At 45.3% G+C, this 19,450-nt stretch overlaps 1 protein-coding gene and 1 non-coding gene across 2 annotated transcripts in view; one reads left to right on the top strand and one right to left on the bottom strand.

Annotated features, from left to right (window-relative positions):
* Nck2 (NCK adaptor protein 2) overlaps positions 1-19,450 on the bottom strand; it is a 129,703-nt gene that overhangs the window by 93,294 nt on the left and 16,959 nt on the right. The window lies entirely within an intron of this gene.
* Positions 15,367-15,476, top strand: LOC125357008. Its single transcript, XR_007212040.1, has one exon. It is a non-coding gene; the product is annotated as a U6 spliceosomal RNA (small nuclear RNA).

The following is a 19,450-nucleotide window of genomic DNA, read 5'->3' as shown; positions in this document are numbered from 1 at the left end:
GCATGGAGACTTCACACTCATGATCTGATCACCACAGGGCACATGAATTCCGGAGGAACACAAAGCTTCAGGCCAAGCAGCGGTCACACTCTGACATAGGACTGCTTTTCACCATTCACAATGGTGTTACGAAAGCATGGGTTTCATGTGAGACAAGACCCACTTGGACAAAACATAGGCCATGCAGAAGAAAAGAAGACGAGGATGAACATCAGAATTAAAACTCAGACACTAAGTGAAAGGAAAGGAGCGTGTAGCATGCACACATGCATTTAACTATCATCATGAAACTCATTCTGTGTTTTGTCAGTTATAGGGCTTGAACTCAGGGCCTGGGCACTGTCCCTAAGCTCTTTTGCTCAAGGCTAAAGCGCTACCACTTTGAGCCATAGCTCCACTTCCAGTTTTGTTTGTTTTAGTTTGTAACCAACCCTTTAATTTATATTAACATAGATTACTTGTACAAAGTTGTTTTAATTGTGATATCCCAAAGCGCTTGATATAAACATATGAAATTAGAACATAAAGTTGATTGGGGGAAAAAAGAAGATATGACAGGTCTACAACTCCCGTCCACAATTCCAAAATTTATAAGACCCTAGAAACCACTTCCTGCTTTTGAGTGGTCATTTGGAGAGAAGAGTCTACCAGGACTTTTCTGCCCAGGCTGACTTTGAACTCAGCTTCCTGAGTAGCTAGGATAACAGACGTGAACCACAAGGGCTGGGTACATAAAACTCATCATTTTGTACAATTAATATATGCTAAAATAAAAAGGTCAGGTGGGTGGCCCCTTTAGGTAAACTCGCACATATGCAAACCATGTGGACATGAAGAACATTGATGGATATCTAAATATTTGTGACCATCAGGCCCTAAATAAATCTAGATGCTGAAAGCAAAGGTTGTCTGGTTGTTTTTTGCCAGTACCAGGGTTTGAACTCAGGGGCTTGCAAGGCTGACATGCTACTACTGAACCAACCTCTAGCCTGGCTTTTTGCTGGTTATTTGGGAGATTGAGTCTTCCAAAGTTTTCTTCCCAGGCTGGCTTTGAACTGCCATCCTCCAAGTCAGCCTCTTGAGTAGCTAGGATTATAGAAAGAGTGCCTACAGCAAGAGTTTTAGTATTGAAATTTTCACTTAAAAAAATTCCACAAATCAACATTATTCTTGAGTAATCTTCGAACCCAGACATTTGAAGTAAAATTATGCTTCACCTCTAATGTATGCGAGATATGCTTGGTTAGGATAATGTCATATGTAAAGAAAAGACAAAAGTGACTGAATAGGAAGAAAGAAGGGCCGCTTGTGAAGCACAGAGCAAACTAAAGAAGTAAGGGAGGGAGACCCACAAGGTGCAGGGTTCACTCCACGTTGAAGCGGGTGGGCACATTTAGGACAGCACCAGAAGCTGGCAGGAGGCTCGCCACATACATGTTCACAAATCCAGTGGTTCTACAGCTAAGGAAATCAATCCTGTTATACAAAACAGATGACTCCACAACGCAAATATCTTTGCTAGGGAACTGCTGTGCCTATATTTGTGAGTGTGCACTTAGAGCCACAGGCTAACAAAGAGGCCCAATTCAAAGGCTGCAGTCTACGTGGAAGAAAAGTATACAGGTCTTTCTTCACCGCCTCCTCCTTGTGCCACATTCAGGAGCAGAGAAGCAAGTTCCCTCCTGCATCTGCCCACAAGGTCAGGCACGCAGCGGGGCATGCGTCCACACCCAGGGGCTGCGTTCTGCCCTAGGAAACCAGAGTCGGCTGGAATGCTGCAACCTAGCAACCTATCTATCATTTGTCAGGGGGTAAATGGGAACACTGCCACATTCTGCTAGGTAAGTGCTCTCTGCGGTAATCAGACGACAATCAGCTTAATGCATCCCCCGTGCTATGGGTTTAATCCCACTGTGAAGTACTCCGAAGAGTGAAATTTTAACCTAACCATGGGATTTAGAAGTGGGGTCTCTGGGAAGTGATTAAAATTAGATAGGATCACTAAGATGTAGCCCCTGTGACCAAATACTGGTGGACTTCTAAGAAAAGGCACTAAGAATAGACAGACAGACAGACAGACAGACACACACACACACACACACACACACACACACACACACACACTGTTACAATGGGATCCCAGGACTATAACTAGCAAGAAGTCATCACATCCGTCACAGACCCCCTTGGCCTTGGCCTCCTAGCACCATGAACCAAACATTTCTTTAAAATTTAAACTGTCGTTCACAGTAATGCAAAGCAGAACAAGAAACGTTTCAAATTAATGGAAGGCTCTGAGTTTGGGTCTTTAGGGATAATTGTAACAAACACATCTTACTGTTGTTGATTCTTAAGAAGAATTGTTTTTGATTATTTCTGAAAGTCAGTAATTTAAGGACACTGAATTTCTGAGCTTAAAAGATGTTCTTAGAGCACAAGGGTAAAGTGCTTTTGGTAATAGCCATGATCTCGCTGTATGTCATTACCCAGCAGTAACAAGGACCTGAACTCCCAGCTTGGGGAGAAATGTGCAGAAACTCCAGGTAATGATGACCGTGATTGGCACCATCGCTGCATTCCGTATTACTTGTGACAGATTGCCCTGCTGGCAAATCCCACTTGACTCTAACCAAAACTAATGGCTCCCCTCTGGGCCACTGCTGCCCACCTCTTGGTCCCCTGCATGAGGTGGTAATCAGGGAAGGCGTGTGTTCTTACACAATACTACCTTCCTCCTCCACAGAGCAGGGTCAACTAATTGTCTGGGTGGGTAGCTGACTGAACTGGGCCAAACATGCCCTTTGCTGGAATACTGAGATGATCACACCAGCCTGCTGGACACACACACACACACGCACGCACGCACGCACGCACGCACGCACATGGTACTGGGGAGGAGTGGCTGATCTATATAAAGTGTAGACAGGGAAGGGTCAAGAGGCAACCAGCTTTCTAGGATCTCACAACCGCCCTTCAAGCCCTCAGACCCTGTCCCAGGAGCCTGTTGACTTTCCTTCACCTTGGCCTTCTCTTTACCTTTCCCCAAATTCCTCTCTTGATTGAAGCAGCTCAGGGGATTCTGACACCCACCCAAAGCTCTGTAAGCACGGCTCAAGAAGACAGGGAGAAAAGGCCCAGACAGCCATGAGCCAAGGACTTTCCATGATTCAAAGACAAGCAGGAGCTGAACGGATAAGCGAAACCAGTTCACTGGTGGGGACTCTCATCAGCGGTCACTCCAGTGCTTCTCTCCAGCACAGAATGGCACAGGAGATCACAGGGTTTTCCAGAACACTTGCATGCTTCCTCTACGACAGGAGTGAGTAATTGCACCAAGGCTTCAAAGAGTGATTGTTTCTATACCTGTGAGAACCAGGGTATATCTTTACATGCAACACCTGGGGGGGGGGGGGGGACACACAGGCACAGAGATATTCAGTCCCTATTCCCTGAAGGCTAGCTGCACATGAATAATTTATAGCCATTCCCACTGGTTAAAGTGGGTCACGTCAAACTTTTGTTTCAGATTTTCCCATCTAGGTGGGCGTGCATATCTGCACCATTAGCATATTTTCCATATTCCACTTCCTCTGACCCACACAGAAGAGATGAACAAAATCTACCACGGTCCACCCACTCCGTACCAGGTGGCCAAACACTGGGCCATTAATTCTGCCCACACTCTTGGAGACTGTGTGCTAGCCGTGACCTGCTGGTATCAGGGTTGCACACGCCCTACTCTGCATAGCTGGGGCTAAAAATCTGAACGCTAGCTACATTTTTCCAGGCTCCTGCCAGCTGGAGTGTGGCTAGGGTCTGCTGAAGACCTCCCACGTGACACTGAAAAGCAGGAGGAAGGACAAAGGCTTACCCACTTCTGTTCTCAGCCAAGTTCTTAAGCTGTTTTAGCCCCTCATACTCATTTATAACCATTCTCCCTGGACTAGAGTATGCTCGAGCCCGTAGGAAATACCTACAAGGCTTCTATTTACCAACAGAGGCCGGCAGAGGAAGCCGAGGTCATACAAACAATGAAGCCAGAAGTGATGACTAGCAGTTGAGTCAAAACAGAAAGAAGCCCAAAGGCTGTGTCATTACTCAGTCACCTACGGTGTGGCGCCAAAACATCTCCAGAACCTGGGCACAGATCAGCATCTTCTAGGTGGCTGAGCTAGAACCAGCCGGGCCAGCTGGGGGAGAAAGGCACCTGGCTAGCCCATCTGGCTGCCACTAGATGAGGCACAAGAGGTCTCCAGTTCCCTCTCACAGAGGTCCCCAGGTGGGCCAAGGAGCCAGCCACGGCAGTCCGTGTGCAGCAGCTCTCCACGGGAAGGTATCGGGCCTAAGGAGGTGTCAGCTGGAGGACTGCAAACCCCGGAAGGCAGCCAGGACTGGACTGTCACAGGCTCCGTAACAATGGCAACAGCTGTTGAAATTTCAAGACATTTAAAATACTCCTGGAAATATGAGTAAAGGTGGAAGGATGTTTACAGAAAGCCAAGAGTTGGAACAAAAACTGGGGTGTTCCCAGATAGGGCATTTAGCAGTGCACCCAAAAAACAGTAGAGCAGACCGGGCTGACTGGGGAGGATCTAGGCATGAGTGGCCCACACGGGCTTCTCCCAAGAGGTGCCTACAATAAGGGACACTCAATGTCACGACCAAATAGGCCACACCAAAACACAGTGAGTGCGTCCTTTCCAGTTGTTTCCTATATGGAAGACACGATTAGTTCCCTAAACCAATGGTGGTCAGTTATACCTTATGCTATTTATTGTTTGTGTTTGGGTAAATAAAGGGAATCTTGACAACCACCCCCCCCCAACCCTTTCGTTTCCACACGGTAAGTATGATTTGTGTACAAGAATACAAACATTCAGCTCACCAGGGCTCAAGTGAGTCCATGCAGGTCTGGCAACCCATGCCCTGCTCTTCGTGGTGACAGCCAGGCACTCAGGGTGAGAAGGAGAAAAGGCGAGAAGCCATCTCCCAACAACTACAGTTAGCCGATTCCTTCTCACTCGAAAAGAAGCATGAAACAGACAGCTCTCTGGTCTATAGCAGAAACAAATCCACAAAAATCATAAATACTGCTTAAAACCTAGAGACAAGAAAAAAACCTATCAAAAGGGGTACGATGACAACTGAGAAAAATATGCAACTCAGAGGCAAAATAATTATGTCCATACAAAAGCAATTTACAAATAATTTTTAATTCCATTCAAGTTAAAAATAATACCAATTTTAGCTACTAGTGGCTCACTCCCGTAATCCTAGCTACTCAGGAGATTGGAGAATTGCAGTTTGAAGCCAGCGCAAGGAAGAAAGTCTATGACTCTTTATCTCCAATTAACAACAAAAAAAGACAGAAGAGCGAGCTGTGGCTCAAGTGGCAGAACACCAGCCTTGCACACAAAAAGTACAAGAATAGCACCCAGGCCCTGAGTTCAAGCTCCAGCACCAATACACATACACCAAAAAATTAATAATAATGATGATGATAATGATAATATCAAGAAGCTGGGCATAGTGGCTCAACCTGTAATCATAGCTATTTGGAAATAAGAGATGAGAAGAGTATAATCCAAGGCCAGCTGGAACATAGAAGTTTTTAAGACCCAATCTCAACTAATAGCTAATAGGATGTATAGCATATGCCTATTACCTCAGCTACAGGGGAAGCACAATGGGTTGGCACAGAGGCATGTGACTATCATTCCAAGGAAGAGCAAGTGGGAGAATCACAGCTATGGCCATCCAGCATATAAAGTGAGACTCTACCTTAAAAATAGCCTAGACAAAGCAAGGAGCTAGTAGCTCACGCCTGTAATCCTAGCTACTCAGGAGGCTGAGATCTGAGAATCGTGGTTCAGAACCAGCCCAGGCAAGAAATGTCTGTAAGATTCTCATCTCTAATTAACCACAAAAAGCTGGAAGTGAAACTGTGGCTCAAGTAGTAGCGCACTAGTCTTGAGCAGAGTTCATGGACAACAACCAGGCCTGGAGTTCAAGACCCAGGACTAGCATGCACACATGCACACACACAAAACCTATGTAAAGAGCAGCTGCAGGCATAGCTCAAGTGATAAAAGGGTCTTCTTCTCAACAAGTGTGAGGCTGAGTTTAATCCCCAGCACCACCACTAATAATAATTATAATATCAAGAAATTATAAGCCAGACAGGGGTAGCTCACACCTGTAATCCTAGCTACTCAGGAGGCTGAGGTCTGAGGACTGCAGTTTGAAGCCAGCCCAGGCAAGAAAACTTGTGAGACTCTTCTCTCCAACTAATCACCAAAAGCTGAAAGTGAAGCTGTAGCTTAAGTGGTAGACAACAGCCCTGAATGAAAAAGCTTAAGGACAGAGCCCAGGTACAGAGTTCAAGCTCCAGTATAGACACAAGAGGAAGAAAAGAAGGGAGAGGGAGAGAAAGGAGGAGAAAGGGAGAGAGGGAGAGGGAGGGAGGGGAAGATTACATGGCCTATAGATGGTATTTGCTTTAAGTAACTTAGTGGGGAATACAAGAAAGTGGCAGGATGGGGAGGTGAAGATGAAACTAGTTTGGCACTGAGCTCAAGGATTTACAATACTTTGTAACTTAAAAATCCCCATTTTGAAAAGTTAGAAATTCACATAGCAACAGGCATGTTCTCACCAGGGAAGCCCCCACACGCCACACACGGTGCGGATTACTTAGAGCAGGACTAGCATATAAACACCACCCCTCATCAACTGTCACGTCTGTGATGACTTTTTTTTTTTTTTTTTTTGGCAAAATCCAGTTAACATCAGATGACAAGGCATCCAAATGACATGGCATGACTTGATTTCTAAATGGCTCCATCTGGTAATGATTCGGGGAAGCATCTTTTCAACTGCGATCCATGTAAAATTTCTCAAGCTATATTTATGTGGCTAAACATACAACTCAGAAAGAGACTTTAGGCACCGTTGTCCCTTGACCTCCACAGAGGTTGTTTGCAAGGAACCTCCGCTCTCCCTGATTACCAAAGCATCACACCACGTCATGTTTGCACACTTCTTACGTACTTCCAATCATCTCTAGATGACTTAGAATACTTACCTGCCGTATGAAGAGCTATACTGGACTGTTTACGGGATAAACACAAGAAGTCTGTGTATGTTCAGTACACACAATCATCTGACATAGAACAGGCCAGTAACAACATGGCATTATCAGTCTCAGACTGATTGGATGTGTAGAAAGTGATGGCCACGGACTGTATTTAGTGCTACACTAGGACTTAGAGAATGGGAAGAAAAGATCTTGTTTTAAGATGCACGAGTAACCACAGGCGTCTTTCTACTGAAGGTTTCCTGCCCAGCAGGTTCCTAAACCCCAAAAGCGGCCCACATGGGAAGGTCCAGAGGACATGAGAAACGAGGAAACATTCCACCGTGCAGCATTGCCATGAGGAAAGGCTCAGAGACAGATCAAACCTTCTCACTTACCTGCAAGGAAGACGTGTGGGCAGCGAGAAACCGGAGGGAAATGTCAAGGGAACCGAGAAACAACCACATTTGTTCATGAGGAAACGGCAGACGAAAGCTCCTGGCAGAATCTAATAGGAAGGAAAATGCCAGGCAAGACATGTGGGCTGATGGCGGAGGGACCAGGAAGGAGGGAGCAGCCACCCAGGATGCAAGGAGGATGGGGAGCACTCTGGCTTCAAGGTTACTGTCAGAGGCCCTGTATTTTTGTCATTGTTCTCTCTGTATCTGCCACAGTGATGATGATAAGCTGAGTCAATGGGAGTGACAAGCAAGTCTCAATTCAACTATGTAACCAAAACAGAAGGCAGGGCCCAGTGCTGAAGCATGAGGAAGGATGAGCTAGCCTGAAGCCCAGGGGGAAAGCCCATGTTCCCAGGGGGGAAAGCAAGGAGTACGCTCCTTTCTGTAGGCTTTATCCTAACTAAACGCACAGCAGAAGACAGGATGCTCAGTTCTAGTCATTGCAAGGGCCAGAAGCGGCCCTTTGGGACCAAGTAAATAAGTGCATGTTTCACTGAGCCTTGACAAAGTCAAAGTCAACAGTCTAAGTGTAAAGTCCATGCTTCTCAAACTCAGGGAAGGAGATGAAGAGTTCCCAAGAGAGACTGCTGGGAAGATACCAGAAGAAATCACTTCAACCTCCTCCAGATACCAGTCTATCCAACCTCCCCCGGCCAAGTCATGAGCCCTGCCCCTTCAGCCCCAGCAGGGCCCCAGAAGGAGGCTGGAGTGGTAGTTCTTACAGGAGATCCAGGCCTAACAGTAGAAAATGACTTCCTCCCAAGTCAGCCTAGGGAAGCTCTGGAAAACAGCTGGAGGGAAAATACACAGGGCTTCACCAAGGAAAGAAGGCTTTTGTGTGGAGAAGAAAAGGTTGGGAATCACTTTCAGTGGCACATGAGCTCATTCTAGAAAAACAGATAGCCTCAACAGCCTCTAAGAACATTAGCCCTAAATAAAAAAATGCCTTTCGGTTATAAGGAACAAAGATGGGTTTCCACTGAAAGGACATAGTAAGAGTGGGAAATACTCCTAAAATATTTGTCCAAATTAGCTGGCAAGTTTCTTGCTAGAAGCTCAGAATGAACAGGGTGTGAGACAGCTGGGCGCTGCCTGTGGTTCACACCTATAATCCTAGCGACTCCAGGAGGTCGAGATCTAGAGAGCAGGGGTTGATGCTGGACCAGGCAGGAAAAGTCCCAACTCTTATTCCCATCAACAAGCCGAAAAACAAGTGGAAGGGGGCTGGGGATATGGTCTAGTGGCAAGAGTGCTCGCCTCATATACACGAGGCCCTGGGTTCGATTCCCCAGCACCACATATATAGAAAACATCTATAGAAGTGGCGCTGTAGCTCAAGTGACAGAGTGCTAGCTGTAGCTCAAGTGACAGAGTGCTAGCCTTGAGCAAAAAGAAGTCAGGGTCAGTGCTCAGGCCCTGAGTCCAAGGCTCAGGACTGGCAAGGAAGGAAGGAAGAAAGGAAGAAAGGAAGGAAGGAAGGAAGGAAGGAAGGAAGGAAGGAAGGAAGGAAGGAAGGAAGGAAGGAAGGAAGGAAGGAAGGAAGGAAGAAAAAGACAAACAAGTGGAAGTATGATTCAAGTGGTGGAGTGTCGGCCTGGAGCAAAAAATAGCCAAGGTCCAGTGCCTAGACCCTGAGTTCAAGTCCCAGTACACACACCCACATGCAGAAAAGAAAAAAGGAAAAAGTGGGAGAGAACACAAAGTTAGTGATATTAACATGAGAATCAACACTGAATAGTGAGGCTATAACCTCACCTATTACCTAAAACAACTTACATTTTTGACATGATTAATTTTCTAAACCCACAAGAATCCTAAGTGTAAGATAATGAAAAATGAATTCAAGTTACTATCAATGTCCTCATACTAGACACTAAAATCTGGTGTGCCACCACATACAGATTTTGAATTGTGATGTAATCATTTTACTGATAAATGGCCTTTCGAAGGCAAATGTACACTAAAAAACAACAGATTCTACAGAGTTCTCCTGCTAAGAAAATTGCCTTAAATATGACCATTTATATAAACGCATCCACATTAAATATTATTACTTACTTTAAGTTCCAGGTCTTCTTACAGAAAGCACTGATTTATCAGAGACATGTATCTTACCTATCCATCTAAAAGATAAAAGCAAAATGCATGTGGGCACAGGTGGCTCACACCTGTACTACTAGCCCCTCAAAAGGCTGAGATCTAAGGAGTACGGTTGGAAGCCAGTCTAGACAGCAAAGTCCAGGAGACTATTATCTACAACTAACTACCCAAAAGTCCAAAGTAGAGGTGTGGATCAAGTGGTAGAGCACCAGCCATGAAGGGGGGGAGGGCAATGCCTAGCCCTAGAGTTCAAGCTGGGGATTTGTCTCAGTGTGCTCCCGGCCCTAGGTTCTATCCCAGAGAAGAATGAGGGGTAACAGGGAGGACTGGAATCATACAAGGAAGAAAGAAGCCATACTGAGGACCTGTGGACTAAAATCCTATTTTTTCCTCTAGTTTTTCTCCTACAGTAATTGTACCAACAGTGCAAAGATAAAAACATTTCATGCCATGGGCTCCTTCACAACCCACAAGCACCTCATAGCCAGAGCTGTGTAAATCTATACAAACGGCTTGGCAAGTCAAGTCTGATTCACCCAGGGAACATGGGGAAGGAGGGTGTTGGGTGTATCTCCACACTCCAATCCACAGAAAACCTACAGTCAGAAAGGCCTATCTCCCACAACCCAGTTGTTCGGTACATTATTCTAAGCGGAGTCACAATTTGTGTGCTACATTTAAGACATCTTGTATCTCTTAAGCTTTCCTAGAAATGTTACTATATTTTCCCTCCATTTGCTTCCTGCTAACCCAGAACTGGGGGAGTTACCCGCAGTGATAGTCATGATTAGTCAGCCAGAGGGCAGGGAATGTAAAATAAGAAGACCTCTGGCTCACTGAGGAGGCATGTTTTAAATAGGACTCTACCAGCTGAGGAGAGACAAGCAAGCAGCGCCTGCGCGCGCGTGCTAGGGCTGCCTTGTCATGTACAATAAAAACTGTCTTTGGACTTTGTTCCCGATTTCTTAAACCCCTCGGAATTTCTTGAATGATAACAGTGCCTTTTGTTGTCCATGAGATGAGCCCCCATTTTGTGCCCAGAACACTGGGTGGTTCCCTAGGCAGCCTAACCCTAAAGCTTGGTCACCAGAAAGCCATGGCCTGTGCTTATCACCACCACTGTGAGGAGAGGGGGGTGGCCATGTAACTCAAAAACAGGACCTGGGAAGTTCTGGGGTTGCGGAATCCAGAGGGGTGGACCTCCCTTCCCCCGCCTCCTCCCACCCATCCCTCCCACTCTGTGGGCTGTTCCTGAGTTTTCAGTATTTCCTAACAAACTAGTAATAGTAAGTGGGGTGTCCCAGCACATTACTGAATATGGGTTGTGGGAACCACCAACTTACAGGAAAGAGGGCAGAAATACGGGAGACTCCCAGAACCTGCCACTGTCATCTCCAGTGGGGACAGCCTTGTGCAAACGGCACCAACTCTGAGGAATTAAATGTCAGAGATGAACTGCAGGGCACCTGGCTGACGTCAGAGTCTCACACTGTTCAACTGTAGTGGCCGCTGGCCACACGTGGCTTCTAGGTAGTCAGGATGTGGCCAGTGCCATGGCCACTCAAGTTATGCTGTGATTGGATATAACACACACACATATACATGGAACCAAAAAAAATGAATAAAACTAGCAATTTCTTGCATTAAATATATATTGGCATGATGTCTGGGTTATGTTGGGCTGGCTGCTCAAAACATCACTAAAACAAACCTATACCTTTTCTCTCTCTCTCTCTCTCTCTTTTTTAATGTGGTTACACTAAGAAATTGAAAGCTACCCACTGTGTTCATAGTCGTAGCCGGCATTCTATTCCCACCCAATATAACATGCTAAGATGTTTTCATTTCTGAAAATCTAGGCAATGAAACCATCTTATATCTCAAATGTTCACCTGGATTAGAGCCAGGGATGTAATAAGGTAGAGGGGAAGGCTTATATCACACCAGAAACTACCCAGTTTCTCACACAACTTCACCCTACTGAACCCTCAGCTGAGGTCAGTCTTCCTGTCCTGCCCTAGAAAAAAGGGACAGAGTCCTTGTGGGAGCAAAGGCTATGCAAGGCCTCAAATTAAGCAGCTTCCAACTGCACCCCTGCACTACTCTGAACACCAGGATCAGCACACTTCTTCTGCGAAGAGCCTGGTAAGTATAGTGTTTCAGCTCTTGCCAGCCACACGGTCACAGTTCCTCAAATCAGCTACTAAACCATGAAGGCAGTTTCAGACAATACACACACACACACACACACACACACACACACACACACACACACACACACAGTCTGTGTTCTAATGAAGCCAGTTCCACAAAAGCAGACTGCAGGATATAGCCTATGGAGGGTGGTTTGCCAGCCCCTGGTCTACGCCACAGAGAGAAACAGACATACCAAAATAAATTAGTGTATCAATCATCAGTATACCAAAAATATAACATCTATTAAGGAGACCTTTTACACAACAGTGATTAGGTTACTGCTGAAGCAAGATCCAATGAAGAATGTAAAATTCTGCAAGTGAACCGTCGGGCTTCTCAGCTTTTATTGGACATCACAAATAAAACGCTACTATGATAATGTCACTGTGGTAAATGGCATATGGCTCAATACTGTATGTGACATAACCAAAATTTAAAGTGAACAGAATGGAACCCATGATTAAATAGAGAAGGGCCAAACCTCCCAGGCCAGAACCAGCATGGAAGAAACACACCGCACCCAACCCAGCACTATGTGTGTGACCTGGCTATACTATGTGTGTGACCATACTATGCAGGTGTCACACACCTGGTGACAGAAGTCAGTCACACTTCGGCATGTCCCATTCTCTCTGGGGCCATCTTCACCCCCTCCTTCCTTAGTCTCACACTCTAAAGACAGCAGGCAGCTGGAGCAAGAACGCCTCAGTCAATCATTACACTAGTCTGAAGGCCTTGAGAATATTAATTCATAAAGCTAACTACAGGGAGAAATCGTTCAGAAGAAACAAAATGTTGGTACACCCTGCTTGGAGGAAAGGTTTGCAGATGGAAACCAGGGCACCTGGAGAGAAACTGCTCACTGGATTCTCCTGCATATCCATACAGGAGTCAAGTGTGTCTGGAGAGTAATAGGAAGGAGAAGGCAACACTAGAGAAAATAAGCTCTAAGTAGGAAAGAGAGAAATAAACACATCGAGTCCTTCTGCTCACCGTATCGTCCTTCCCAGGCTTTCCACAACCCAGACATTTGCCAGGGTGGATGGGGTGACCACATTCCCATATCCATGTTGCAAGCTAGCACTGTGGCTTTTCACACTGACACCCTCTCTCTTCATTCTTTCAGGTCCTCTAAAGATCTTTTTTAAAGGCACACTGCAAAGAAGGAGCGTAATAGCTTCGGCTATGACAGAACTAGCTATGCCAAAGCGTTCTGCTTTGCAGAAGTAAATTCTGACCACAGAGCAATAGGAACAAGTTTGTCAGATGTACTGTGTTAGCTCCCTGCTGCTGAGTAACAAATCAATACAAATTTAGCAGCTGAAAGATACACAATGAATTACCTATGTCTCTGCGAGCCTCGAGTTTTGGCATAGCTCATGTGGGTTCTTAATTTTGCAAGAAGTAGCTACTACAAGAGCTTATACAAGACTTACATAGACATTTCTAAACAGCTTGACAACAGGTTATCCAAGTGACATACACATTGATAGTCCCATGTGATTACAATGTAGTTGCTGACTATGTCCTGACTGCCTCTTGTTCTCTTGTGCTTAATTTAATCTTATGTTGATTTCACGACCCTAGAATAGATGGATGGATGGATAGATGGACAGATGGGCAGACAGACACATGCATCCATACATAATTGCCTATGACCTAAGTGTGCAACATGGCTATCTGGTATTTCTATACGATAGACATGTGCACAAATATGATTAAATCACCTAATGATGAATTTCTCAGGAATTATCCCATCATTAAGTGACACTTGGATGAAATGGAAACTCCTTCTGAGTGTCTTTAGAGAGAACAAATGACCAGTTCATCCAACTGGGTGCCAGTAGCTCATGCTTCTAATCCTAACAAGTCAGGATGCTGATATCCATGGGATTGCAATTCAACTCCAGTAAAAAGCCAGGCTAGAGGTAGCGTGCCAGCCAAACAAGCAAACTGAGGGAGCAAACTCTGGTACCAGCAATAGTAATAGTAATAACAACAATGATAGCAATAAAATAACAGTGATGGTAACAGTAAGGGTTGCAGAAAGGAAACTCCCATGCCCTTCAGGGGAAGAGGGTTTCTTGAGAGAGGGAGAGAGCAAACCTCCACACAAGATGGAACTGTGTGGAGTGAAAGAGATTATGGTAGGAGGAGAGAGATTATATATGGGGTATGGCCACAGCAGAAGTGATCTCAGGAGATGGGGAAATGAACTAGAGCCTGGGGGACTACCCACTGCCCCCAGGCATGCCAGCTGATTGAGTTACAACTGCTGAGTGGGAACTTCTAGGGGTGTACAGGGAGAGAGCCAAGAGAAGGGGCCACTTCTCCAGGGAAGACCTCACAATAATAATAAATTCCTAGGTATTGTTGACCAGTGATTTAAAACATGATAATGAAAATCACTGCCAACTTTCTGCCCCAAGCAAGGCTTCTAAGAAATGCTTCCTAACAAAAATTAAATCATCTTTAAAGGAAAAAGAAACGTGACGACTATAGACATTCCATCTGCTGCCAGGGATTCCCTTAGAAGCAGGGGCCAAGACGGCTCCAAAGCAGTAGGGCAGGTCCCAGGCCAATTCTGGGGTGGTACCAGGTCAATGACTGGGGCGCTGTTCCTGAAACCTGAGGACTGCTTCTGAGGGAGCCAATTTCCAAGGACACAGCAGTCACAGTGTGTTCAAATTCTAGTCACTTTGTTTGAAAACAGCAACAACACTGTTGTCCAACCACTCTCAGACAATGTTCTCTGGAACAGATGAACTCAAGAGTAGTTTGGAGGCATTTAAACTCTGACTTCCAAAGGCAGCAGTTTGGGTAAACTGATACTTCCAGGCTCCTGAAAACTGGCACACTCTTTTGGAGGTACAATAGAGAAAGACAAAGCAAAAACCATAGATGTTCATACCATGGAACTGGTCAGCCATCTCTGAGGAGTTTATGCCAAAGAAACAATTCTATTGGGAGAATGAAGACGCCCACAAGTACCTTATCTGCTGCAGAAAAGACTTCGGGGACAAATCAACAGACTTTCTGGAAGAGATGGAACTTTCTACTTTATGGCACAACAGAAATACAAACATGGTAAAGATTATTAATAAAATGGAGAAAAGGATCACATGAGCAAGAACATGAAATAGTATAACATGGTTATAAACATAAGACCAGCGTATATGAAATGTGTTTTGTTTTTTTCATGTTTTAACTTTGTTTCGGTGCTTTGCCGACCCTGGGGCTTCAACTTGGGGCCTCACACTCTTGCTGGGCTTGCTTGCTCCTGGCTGGCACTCTACCATTTGAACCATTCCTTCAGTCTAGCTTTTGGCTGGCCAAATGGAAATGGATTCTCAAGGACTTTCCTGCCTGAGCTGGCTTTGGACCTCAATCCTCAGATCTCTGCCTCCTAAGCAGCTAGGATTACAGGTGTGAGGCAGGAGGGCCCAACTCAAAAGGCTTCTTAAAACAGTAAAACGGCAAGGTATCCTCTTTTGCAAAAGCCATCTGAAAAATTCGTTTGTCGTGCCTGCTTTGGCGGTACATACACTAAAACACACATTACAACACTGGAACAATACATAGAAGATTAGCATGGCCTTCTGGCAAGGATGACACACGATTCCTGACATATTTCATATGATTTAAAAAAAAAATCCTTATCATTACAAGAAAAGCCACACTCATAGAAAGCAAATAAACAGGTTGCAGTGCCAGGGAAATGTGTCTCAGCAATCTGAGCCTGACAAAGCTGCACTCTGCTTACACTTTCAGGGCTTAACATTGCTTTACTGCACACCCCACTGAGAAGACCAAAGCAAGAGACAAGGACCCTTCTTCTCCTTCCCTTCCACCTTTCTCAGTCAGGTAAGACAGACCGACATGTTTTGAGGCAACTCCATGGTGTTTTGTTAGGGGCTGAACTCTGAAGCACCAGAGCACGATGCAGGCTTGTGCAAGACTACATCTGATAAACGTGCAGAGTTCAGTGGCCGCAGAGAAGGCACGGCCACTAGAGGTACTCTGGTATAATGAAGGATGGGGGATGCCTGCCCACATGTCCCCAAGAAACTGCACACTGCTGGGACAAAAGCAGCCTTGGCCAGTAGCAAGCACTGACACAGAGATCGTCAGCCCCCACATGAGAACTCTCCAAAGCAAAACTGTGCTTGCATAAGATGCCTGGCTTCTTCATGTTGGTCAGTTCATCTCTGCTCAACAGGACGGAGGGCAGCTAGATAAGACTGTAGAGTAAAATTGAGTTAGACAGCGTATGAGATGCTCAGCTACATGGAGGGCTCAATAAATATTAGCTATTACTCCTGCCACATTAATCCTTTGAAAACGCACCTTACTCCATTCCGGTATTGTTGGTGAACGTTTCTGACAGCTGGTGTTCTCTGTTCCACACACAGGGAAGCATCATGAATCAATTCTTTTTTTCAAATTCCTTTTCTATTTTATAGCAGCATGCTCAAACTCACTAAGGGACACGTTGCCACAATACCCCTGAGAATTAAAAGGCCAAATTCTTTAACGTGTGAGGTTTTTTTTTTTTTAAGTCGCTGACATTTTTTCCTGGTACTGGAAGTCATTACAAACATCTAAACCCCAATCCACAACCCAGCCCAACTGCCATTATATTAAATAACCATAGATTCCCAAAACACAAATTTGCATTAGTGTTTCTTTTAGCCAATAAACAGAATGTGCATTTCCCCCACCACAACATCTTAAATAATTAAAATTTACAAGGACAATAAAACTAGGCTCTTATTCAACTTTAACAAAATTCTTGTTGGATTTTCTTTTGGTGAAGAGATTTTTTTTTTCTTCTTCCGGTTGGTAAAATACTGCAGCACGGGAATGAGCTTTGTTAGGCAAGCAGTGTTGAGTTACTTTTCTGTAGAGCCTGTGTAGACTGCGGTGGGGGGGGGGGGGGGTGTTACAGGCTCAGGATGATACAGGGCACCAAGCCTCCTTATCCCCCCAGCAAAGGGAGGACTTCCTGATACCGTACTGCCACCTTTTAAATGGTCTTCATTTTAGACAATTTAAAAATTAAGTTAAAATTAAGAGCCAGACAGTAACGGCTCAAACCAGTAATTCTAGCGACTCAGGAGGCTGAGATCTAGAGGCTCACTGTTTGAAGCCGCCCAAGTAGAAATGTCTGTGAGATTACACCTCCTACTAATCATTATAAAGCAGGGCTGGAGGTGTGGGCTCGAGTTGTAGAGTGCCAGCCCACCAAGCTCAAGGCCGTGAGATCAAATCCTGATACCACCAATAAAAAAATGAAAGGGAATGTGCATCCATAGACAAGCTTTGTCCATCCCAGGTCCATGGAGCCCCGTCACGTCCACCCACTCCCCACTAGGAAGGATCCTTAGGGTAAGGGCTCCTTCTTTAGGGACATTTTCAGCACTCCCCCTAACCCCTGACTTCCTACCGCTACTCTCAAGTGATACCATTATTGGAAAGGTGACAAGAAATAGAAATTAGCTACCAGCCTTAACTATGACCTTTCATGCACTCAAGATAATGATCAACTAATCAATTCCCCTCAACACACTCTCTCTCTCTCTTTCTCTCTCTCTCTCTCCTTCTCTGGAAAGAGACCTGCAAGCCACTTCCCCAAACAGCTTCTGAGACATCTCCCTACACCCAAAGCACATCACAGAACCTGGGGGGAGGGGCAGGCTCTGGGTAGACTCTGGCCCCGATCTGCAGAGGGGAGTTCTGTATCCCATGATGTCAGATCTCCTGGCACTGGGTCGAGACTACTGTGCCAACCCTATTAGCCCCTTGAACTTCTGCAGGCAGCACCGAGACAAGGGTTATTTCCCAGGTCCCAGAATACAAAAAAACACTTAAGGCCACTGCCCTCCTATTCCAACCAAGGATTTTGCTTGAGTTGCATGGCTGTCTCAAAGCACAGTGCATCAGACACACTGGAAACTATGAAGATTTGCTGGAGGTTTCTGACCTGCTCCAACTTGCAGACAAGCCAGGCATTTAGGGGTTTCCCTACTCTGGCTTAGACATTTCCACAGTAGAGCTCCCAGTAGTTTCTCTGTCTACTGAGAGTCTGATCCCATCAGATAGGCAGGCGGTATACACAAGGCAAGGGAAGGTTTGCTTCACCCCAAGGACTGGCTGTTCTGGCAGTGCTTGCCCAGAGCCAGTGAAAACCACGGGAGGAGCAGGCAGGACTTGGCAGGGGGGGGCTGTTGCCTTGATGCCACACAAAAAAGATGTGTTCACAGCAGGTGCAAACACGAGTAACCCCACAGGTAGAGCAAAGAGTTGGAAGGCTTCAAATGTTAACGCGTAGCCGAGGTTCTCAATTTTAAGCAGTCACTAGAGCCACCTGGGGAACTTGTTTGACGGGGAGAATTCCTGGCCCAGGAGAGCCGGTCAGTGGTCCCAGGCACATCCCAGGACGACATTCTAGACGAACCAGGCTGAACATCATCTCATCTCCATACCCACCAGAGTGCCAAGAGTCCATACTGCCATGCCCTTTAAGCCAGTGGAAAACTCCGCCTCCCCCCCCCCAACACCTCCAATCAGGGAGACTAGGAATCTTCCTCACAGAATTGCAAGGATCAACAGCAGGAAACAACCCCTCCATGGGATGAAGCCTAACCCCAGGCACCCTAGATGACTTTCCTCGATGACCACAAGGTGGGGAAGAAAGGGAAAGATGAACTTCATTGTCGAGGAGCACTACAAATACTACCTCATTCACCTGGACTGGTCAACCTTGGCAATGACAAGTCAGGCTGACATTTTGTACCCTTGGCATTTAGAGAATAGAACTTTACCTCCGTGGTCACAACCCTCCTCTGGTCATGAGAAAATATCTGGTGACTTATGTAAGAGATAGACTACCAAACTACCAAGGTCATCAAATCTTGAGAAACTGTCACAGACCAGATGAGTTTAAGAGCCTGGGATAAATGAAATGAGGTCCTGGATAGGATCCTAGAACAGACAAAATAAATTATGTAGCTAATTAAGTCCATTAAAGCACAGACCTTCGTTAACAATAGTGCATTCATGTTAGTCATGATTATGGTTAATACGCTAGATAACAAAGTTGGAACTTTTCTAGACTATCTTTGGAACTTTTTGACAAATAAATTAAATTAGAGGCTTATTTTAAAATATATAAACACATCTATATAACACATATTACTAAAAAAAAAAAAAAACACATACACACAGCACACTACCATCAACTTTCAAGTATGGCAAATTGAACTTTGGAAAGGTTAGAAAACCACCAAACTCCAGAAAAGGAGAGAGCGAGGCATGGTGATGCACACCTATAATTCCAGCTATTCAGGAGGTAGAGACAAAAGAATCAGGAGTTACAAGAGGCCCACCAAGTTAGCCAGGAAATCCGATATCAAAAATGAAATCTAAAGCCAAAAGGCTGGGGACATGACTCAAATATTTAACACACAGAGAAAAGGAGGGACTATGGGGATATAACTTAGTTGCTTAGTTAGCATAATCAAGACCCTGGGTTCAAAGTCTTCAGTTTGATCCCTAACACTGTAGTCAATCAAGCAATCAATCAATAAGCAGGGAGGGATGAGGGAAAACAGATAGA

This window comes from Perognathus longimembris, chromosome 8 (assembly GCF_023159225.1).
Source record: "Perognathus longimembris pacificus isolate PPM17 chromosome 8, ASM2315922v1, whole genome shotgun sequence".
Taxonomy (NCBI): domain Eukaryota; kingdom Metazoa; phylum Chordata; class Mammalia; order Rodentia; family Heteromyidae; genus Perognathus; species Perognathus longimembris.
The sequence above is the reverse complement of the archived record's forward strand: the minus strand, read 5'-3'. Positions and strand labels throughout refer to the sequence as shown.